Source organism: Poecilia mexicana, unplaced genomic scaffold (assembly GCF_051168715.1).
Source record: "Poecilia mexicana isolate PSO_F unplaced genomic scaffold, ASM5116871v1 scaffold_16, whole genome shotgun sequence".
Lineage (NCBI taxonomy): Eukaryota > Metazoa > Chordata > Actinopteri > Cyprinodontiformes > Poeciliidae > Poecilia > Poecilia mexicana.
The window spans coordinates 30,514,389-30,522,945 of NW_028263385.1; the positions used below are offsets into that span (position 1 = coordinate 30,514,389).

General features: G+C 37.4%; 2 long non-coding RNA genes across 9 annotated transcripts; both read left to right on the forward strand.

The window, feature by feature from the left end:
- The first annotated feature begins 833 nt into the window (after positions 1-833).
- Positions 834-5,517, forward strand: LOC148155182 (uncharacterized). Of its 7 annotated transcripts, XR_015765643.1 has the most exons (9): positions 834-1,047; positions 1,162-1,224; positions 2,074-2,162; positions 2,252-2,369; positions 2,550-2,617; positions 2,688-2,807; positions 3,327-3,461; positions 3,830-3,934; positions 4,735-5,517. It is a non-coding gene; the product is annotated as an uncharacterized LOC148155182 (long non-coding RNA). The 7 variants fall into 7 exon arrangements; XR_015765645.1 differs by lacking the exon at positions 1,162-1,224 and having other exon boundaries at positions 887-1,047; XR_015765642.1 differs by lacking the exon at positions 1,162-1,224 and having other exon boundaries at positions 889-1,047; positions 2,053-2,162.
- A 387-nt stretch (positions 5,518-5,904) lies between these two features.
- On the forward strand, positions 5,905-8,334 carry LOC148155183 (uncharacterized). 2 transcript variants are annotated; one of them, XR_015765638.1, is made up of 6 exons: positions 5,905-6,169; positions 7,163-7,271; positions 7,361-7,478; positions 7,659-7,726; positions 7,801-7,922; positions 8,021-8,334. It is a non-coding gene; the product is annotated as an uncharacterized LOC148155183 (long non-coding RNA). The 2 variants fall into 2 exon arrangements; XR_015765639.1 differs by having other exon boundaries at positions 5,908-6,169; positions 7,184-7,271.
- Positions 8,335-8,557: the final 223 nt, after the last annotated feature.

Consider the following 8,557-nt stretch of genomic DNA (forward strand, 5'->3'; position numbering starts at 1 on the left):
ACCATGATCAACATGCAGTTTTTGGTAGTGAACAATATACAAGGCAGCTGTTATGTTAAGATGTACTAAATCTAGTTGTATATCTCACAATTAGTAATTTATCATTGTTTATTAAACTCTGGAAACTGTGTGACTTTAATATTATGTCCTAAAATGCGGTTAGATGGGCCCTTTTTTTGGAGCACCTGTCCCTTTACTGTTAGTTTATAAATCACTGAACGGGTTAGCACCACAATACATTAAAGATCTGTTAATGCTTTACCAACCGTCTAGACCCCTCAGATCTTCTGGTTCTGGTCTGCTCTTCAGCTCTGGAGAACCAGAACCAAACGAGGAGAAGCAGCATTCAGTTTCTATGCACCACAAATTTGGAACAAACTTCCAGAAAACTGTAAAACAGCTGAAACACTGGGTGCCTTTAAATCTCAACTTAAAACCCACCTGTTTAGAGTTGCTTATGGCTAAATTAGGATAGAGTGTGGGTGTTTGATGTCTTCGATGTTTTTAATGTTTTTATCTTTACTTTTTATCTATTTATGTAAAAGTGGCGAGTGATTGAGGGTTGTTGTGCGCACAGAAAAACCATGTAAATTCTAGACTCAGTGCACAAAAATCTGCGTAGGATGACGAAGTCCTAGCGCAAAAATTCGCATGATACACAGTAAAAAATGCTGGGTTATTTTCATAACCCAATTTCTGGGTTGAAGCTGTTGGGTCATAGGTTGGGTTAGTTTGACCAAATATTGGGTCAAAATTCATAACTCATGCGTTGGGTCAGAAATTTATCTGAAGTCTACATCTTGCACACTTCTGTTGGGCCAGGAGTTGGGTGGATAGATTTACCCAAACGGTTGGGTCAGAAATTTATCTGAAGTCTACATCTTGCACACTTCTGTTGGGCCAGGAGTTGGGTGGGTAGATTTACCCAAACGGTTGGGTTAGAGATGAAACTTGGAAGAAGCCACGCCCCTCTTCACAAGCCTCCATTTTCAACATGACTGTGAACGTTGCATATCGGACTTCTCCTCTACTTTGAAATAAGACATGGTAAGTAAAAAGAAGATAACGTTTCAAGTGAATAGGATTTTATAAATAAATAGATGTATTTCAAACATGTTTGATATTTATTTTTATGGTTATTTAAAATGTTTATTACGGTAGGTTCCTCTGACAAAGAGCTTCGGTGTTGCTACAACACGGCTGTTGGGGAAAAAATAGATGAAGGTAAGGGCACAATTTGTCAAGTAAATTAAATTCAGTTTTTAATATAACCTCAATCATATTTGTTCGTAACTTAACATAGTCAAATTTTTAAAAATCGATTTAGTTTTAAAAGAAAAAGGTAGTTGACGGTTTGTCCCCTGATTTTTGCAATATGCGCGCGCATCCTCAGCGGGCTGAGGCTACGTGTTCGAACACCAGCAGTAATGGCGGAGGAGAGCGAGCAGAGCTTTAATAATGTGGGTATATTATGCTTTTTGAAAATAAAATAACTTTTGCAAAGTTATTAGGCGATAAATTAGTTGTGTAAACCTGAATTATGCGCTCGGTTTATTAACATATAGCTTAATTACAAACATGCTCGGACGTGTTCGGACTAATCACTCCCCTCCAGCCGCCTGCTCGTCTCGCCCGCTCCGTCAGTTGACCGGGCGGAGCGGCTCGTTAAGCCGAGAGAGAACGACCGTCTCCCGGCACATTGCTTTCAAACTCCCGCTGGTTTTCGGCAACGAATTAAAAGCAAAACTAAGACAATATCTAATGTTAATATTTACTCATTTTATTATTATTGTTACTATTAATTACAAATACATTTATTTAAAGTTGGTGCTGAAAGTTATTCAGCACTAAGTTTGTGTTAAGTTTTACTTCTAAATTAAATTATATGTGTCATTTTATTTTATTAAGTGCTATATTTATTTTTAGGAACATAAAATTACTCTGAACATTTGAAATTGCTGGCTAATTACAAGTTATTTGCAGTGGAGACAGCTATAAGATTTAATTCAGTCATTCTTAAAGTTTGATTTGTGATTTTGTCTTTTCTGATAGATTTTGTAATTTTACATCCAGGATCTTCAGGAGAATTAAGCGAAACCCAAACTCCTCGTTCTCAACGAAGACCTTCTGCATGACCAAGAACATGAGTCTGCTCCCTCAAGGTATTGAAGCTCAGAAGAAATGTTTTCTAAAATGTTTTCATGCTTTCTAGTTACTGCAACATTTTAACACTAACTTATGTTTGATACAGAAGATGATGTAGCCCTGCAGCTGCTGCCAGTACCCCTTCCTGCTCCACCTTACTAATTTGGGAGAAGTTTCAGATCCATCAACCTGGAAATTCAGATGTTTTCATTGATATCTAGCCTGTAAGTCAACCTTCATCTCTGAATAATGCTCAAATTGTTTAAATAAGTGCATCACATTCAATAGTGAGGTTTTGTGTTAAACTAGAATCAGTCAGAAATTAGTTTTTGAGAATGTAGCCCTTTACCTTTAAATTCACTAAAGGCCTGTTTTTGTGCTTCTCTCTCTTGTTCTCAACAAAGATCTTTTGTATGGCCAAGAAGAGAAAGGAGCGGCCGTCTTCTCAACAACATGAATTTTCTCCCTTAAGGTATTGAAGCTCAAGAGATGTTTATAAACTGTTAACATTTAACATTTTAACACAAGCTTATGTTTGCCAGACAGACAAGATAATGTAGCCCTGCAGCTGCTGCCAGTGCTCCTCCCTACTTACACATTTGGGAGAAGAGTTTCAGATCCATCAACCTGGAAGTTCAGAAGGTTTCATTGATATCCAGCCTGTAAGTCAACATTGATCTCTGAATCATGCTCAAATTGTGAGCGCATATGACAACTGGGGGGTTCGGTACCTCAAAAAAGGTTTAGAACAACTGATATAGAGGGATGTGCTGCCAGTAGCTAATCTACCACAGTGATCACTTAATGGGTGCAAAATAAGCTTCAAGTCTAAAAACATAAAACTGTACAGCAATTTTGATATTCAATCCTGACATTTCTGATATATATATATATATATATATATATATATATATATATATATATATATATGCTTCTTATGTTTTATGTTCAGCTTGTTTAATATTACTTGGCCTGAATGCTTAGCAGTGGGCAAAGGTTCAGGCAGCACGTCAAAGACTAGGCACTCTATTGATTCTAAAACATTAATCTGGAGGTGTTTCAGGATATTTATAGATATTTTCACTGTACATTTTGAACAGGACAGGATTGATACAATTGCAGATTGTAGCATTTCTGTTGCTGGGACAGAGATGCTAATTGAGAATGTGCTTGGTTTGCAGCTTGTCTAGTGCCATTATCACCTTTGGAAGTGTAGGGATCCCACAAACAGGAGCTGTGACCACGATCCTGATTCTGACAGCTGTGGGACTGCCTGCAGAGGATGCTGCCATTCTGGTTGGGGTGGAGTGGATTCTGTAGGTTCAACTTGATTCTCAAAGCCTGCTACTTGTGTTTAAAGAGTACTTTCACCATCAAACTGTGGAGTCACTTTGGATGGAGTTATGCTGCTCTGCTATCAGACAGCTTGAAATTATTCTTAACAAGGGCATGATTTTTAACTTGCATAATAAACTAATGTCTAGGATCACCTACCAGTGGAGAAAGCCTGAGGAGAGCTTGTGTAGTAATGATTGATAAATCTACATTTGGAGAATGATGTCAGCATCAGTCTGAACTGTAGAAGACCTGGTGCACCTGGTTGTTCTAGACTGAGGCAGAGAAAACCTTCAAGAAAAACATAGTAGAGTCTGACAGCATGTTTGTTCTCTTCTGTGCCCTTCAGAGACCATTTTCTCACCGTGGTGAATGTGCTGGTAAATGTCTTTGGTGTTGTTATCACCAACCATTTGTGGCATGATGACCTAATAAGCTTGGACAAAATACCAAGGTAAATGAAATCATTAAAATGATGTGTTCATGTGCAAAGACACAATGTTGCCAAAAGTAACCTAGTTTCACCCGGGATGATACGATGTTAGTAAGCAACAGCACTTTTTCTGCTGTGACAGGACTCCAGATTCAGGAAAAAGCAGAGGTGTTGGTTGATCTCTATAAATATGTGCATGAAAAATGCTGTAACAACGGAACAATTACAATCAAACACTGTTCCTCAGATGCTGGGTGCATATCTGTTTTATGCCGGTTGCTTTTTCTGCTGAGAGAGCTAACGGTTGTGGCTGTATAGGCTGTGTACCTGTCACCTGACGGCAATGTCAGGCTGACATTCTCAGCACATCTCTCTCTCATGGTCCTGAGTGCACCAATGGTAGAGGAGCTGAACTGCTTCTTTGCTCCCTGTGAAACCTGTCAGCAGTTCTCTTCTGCTCCAGCCCTGCACAGCCCCAGCTGGTTTCTGTACCACTTCACTCTCTGAACATGAGCATGATGTCAGACTGGTGGTCCTGGACACCACATAATTTTTTTTACCATTTCAAGATCCCAACCCTGTGGGAACAGTTGGAAAATGGCTTCTTCCTGTTAGCACATGATTGAGCACCAGTACACAAACCAGTGTCCAGAACATGTATTATTGCATTTTGCACGGAAGAACTTAGGACAAATTCTGGTGAAAAGAAATCTTGAATGTAGATTGTTACAAGTCATTTACACTAAGTGGTAAAACAAGGGGTGCTTTAGTCACTTCTTGTTTTGAACTTTATTGACCATGTTTTCCATTTTACCTGTTAGCGATGATAGGATTCGTTCCATCAAGGAGATCGAGCTGGACTTATCCTTTTTGGACTCTGATGAAGAGTTCATCCCCTCCGTTTCCTCCTCCGCCTCAGAATCCAATTCACCCCGAAGAGGGGATCTTCTCAGCATAGTAACACCAACAAGCTGAAACCTCTGGATAGGGATGACACCATCCTGGGGTGTCGGAGCTGATCTTTTCCTTGTTTGCCGATGTTTATTATCGGTAGAATGGGGCCATATCAGTTTATTTATCTGTATTTAGTTTCTTATTTATTTTAGTTTTTGCAACTTTTAAATTATTGATTTGTGTAATAATATTTTATTGGTGTGTAAGTTGTTAATATCTACATAATAAAAGTATTGTTATGTGAATATAATTCATCTATTCTATTATACATTTTATTTCTGTTATTTTTCCTTTTGCATGTTATGTATTATTGTTTTTTTTTTTATAAATTTGATCTTTCTCCTTCGACAATAGAAATATTTGTCCAGTGTTTCCTCACTAATCAACATGAACTGCCACAGTTTCTCATCTTCTATAATTGATTTTCTCCCACTTCCAGACCAACCTTGTTTTTTGGGTTTTTTTTTGTCTGTTTACTTGATTTGATCATATGGATCATTTCACTGTGTGTCTCCAAGTGATTAAATGTAATTACAACTGTAATTTTGTATTGCACTTGAGTGTATGACACGTACTCTGTATACAAAGTTTGACTGATTGATTGGTACAACAATACTTTGTAAATCAATAAAGTTCTGTATGTTGCATAACCAGGTTAACTGCTTCAGACTGAAAAAAAATAACTGTAAAAAAGTTATTTCTATGAATGACCTTATGAACATTGCATGAAATAATTTCGTGATAAAAGCATTTTATATCAGTCGATGTCCATAATTATTGTTAATCTTTTGTTTTATTTATCTGAAATACTGCCAAGCTGGTGGCGTGACTTATGCAGAGTTTTCACTTCACACTGTTTATTTTTAAGCAGTTAAAAAGCAAAGTGGTGAATCCTTAAACTACTGCAAATTACTAAACAGGTTGTTGCTAGGTAACCAAAGAGGGAGTAAATTAGTTGATGCAACAACATTTCTTAGCTGGCCGTGAGAAGTTGCACAGTAAAAAATGCTGGGTTATTTTCATAACCCAATTTCTGGGTTGAAGCTGTTGGGTCATAGGTTGGGTTAGTTTGACCAAATATCGGGTCAAAATTCATAACTCATGAGTTGGGTCAGAAATTTATCGGAAGTCTACATCTTGCACACTTCTGTTGGGCCAGGAGTTGGGTGGGTAGATTTACCCAAACGGTTGGGTTAAAGATGAAACTTGGAAGAAGCCACGCCCCTCTTCACAAGCCTCCATTTTCAACATGACTGTGAACGTTGCATATCGGACTTCTCCTCTACTTTGAAATAAGACATGGTAAGTAAAAAGAAGATAAAGTTTCAACGTTAATAGAATTTTATACATAAATTGAATTTATTTCAAACATGTTTGATATTTATTTTTATGGTTATTTGAAATGTTTATTATGGCAGGTTGCTCTGACAAAGAGCTTCGGTGTTGCTACAACACGGATGTTGGGGAAAAATAGATGAAGGGGAAGGGCACAATTTGTCAAGTAAATTAAATTCAGTTTTTAATATAACCTCAATCATATTTGTTCGTAACTTAACATAGTCAAATTTTTAAAAATCGATTTAGTTTTAAAAGAAAAGGTAGTTGACGGTTTGTCCCCTGATTTTTGCAATATGCGCGCGCATCCTCAGCGGGCTGAGGCTACGTGTTCGAACACCAGCAGTAATGGCGCAGGAGAGCGAGCAGAGCTTTAATAATGTGGGTATATTATGCTTGTTGAAAATAAAATAACTTTTGCAAAGTTATTAGGCGATAAATTAGTTGTGTAAACCTGAATTATGCGCTCGGTTTATTAACATATAGTTTAATTACAAACATGCTCGGACGTGTTCGGACTTATCGCTCCCCTCCAGCCGCCGGCTCGTCTCGCCCGCTCCGTCAGTTGACCGGGCGGAGCGGCTCGTTAAGCCGAAAGAGAACGACCGTCTCCCGGCACATTGCTTTCAAACTCCCGCTGGTTTTCGGCAACGAATTAAAAGCAAAACTAATACAATATCTAATGTTAATGTTTGCTCATTTTATTATTATTGTTACTATTAATTACAAATACATTTATTTAAAGTTGGTGCTGAAAGTTATTCAGCACTAAGTTTGTGTTAAGTTTTACTTCTAAATTAAATTATATGTGTCATTTTATTTTATTAAGTGCTATATTTATTTTTAGGAACATAAAATTACTCTGAACATTTGAAATTGCTGGCTAATTACAAGTTATTTGCAGCTATAAGATTTCAGTCATTCTTAAAGTTTGATTTGTGATTTTGTCTTTTCTGATAGATTTTGTAATTTTACATCCAGGATCTTCAGGAGAATAAGCGAAACCCAAACTCCTCGTTCTCAAGGAAGACATTCTGCATGACCAAGAACATGAGTCTGCTCCCTCAAGGTATTGAAGCTCAGAAGAAATGTTTTCTAAAATGTTTTCATGCTTTCTAGTTACTGCAACATTTTAACACTAACTTATGTTTGATACAGAAGGTGATGTAGTCCTGCAGCTGCTGCCAGTACTCCTCCCTGCTCCACCTTACTAATTTGGGAGAAGTTTCAGATCCATCAACCTGGAAATTCAGATGTTTTCATTGATATCCAGCCTGTAAGTCAACCTTCATCTCTGAATAATGCTCAGATCGTTTAAATAAGTGCATCACATTCAATAGTGAGGTTTTGTGTTAAACTAGAATCAGTCAGAAATTAGTTTTTGAGAATGTATCCCTTTACCTTTAAATTCACTAAAGGCCTGTTTTTGTGCTTCTCTCTCTTGTTCTCAACGAAGATCTTTTGTATGGCCAAGAAGAGAAAGGAGCGGCCATCTTCTCAACAACATGAATTTTCTCCCTTAAGGTATTGAAGCTGAAGATATGTTTATAAACTGTTAACATTTAACATTTTAACACAAGCTTATGTTTGCCATGCAGACAAGATGATGTAGCCCTGCAGCTGCTGCCAGTTCTCCTCCCTGTTCCACCTTACACATTTGGGAGAAGAGCTTCAGATCCATCAACCTGGAAGTTCAGAAGGTTTCATTGATATCCAGCCTGTAAGTCAACATTCATCTCTGAATTATGCTCAAATTGTTTGCTGTTTATATAAGTTCATCACTAATGGCCTGTTTTTTCTGTCTTCTCTCTGCATCAGGTTGGGACAAACCTGGTGGTGCATCTACAAAATGTGACAACATGGAACCCATATGTCCTCATGCAGGGAGACTGGCAAAATGCTAAAGTGTCGTTAAAAATGCTCCTTGTTTAATGGCTGAAAGGTTTACTTGTAGTTTGCTTTAAAACAGACGTTTTTTCATTAAATGTTTTCTAATGTGGAGTAAAAGATACTTTGGAGTTGTAGCCAAATGAATTGAAGTGATTTAACTACTTATGTTTTGTAACTTTTGTAAATGAAATCTGCTGGCTCTATATATGTATCATGTGGAAATAAAAGAACCTTTAAATTCATATGCCTTTTAATCCTTTTTTTATATAGTGAAATTTAAAATAATTTTTTTTTTAACCCAACTATAGTGGTATAATAACCCTTGTGTTGGGTTATGAATTTCAACCCAATTTTGGGTCAATTTAACCAATTTAAACAAGTCAATTTAACCCAACGTTTGGTTAGTTGCCATGACCCAATGTGCTGGGTCAAACCCTCAACCCAACCCAGTTGGGTTAAAACAAC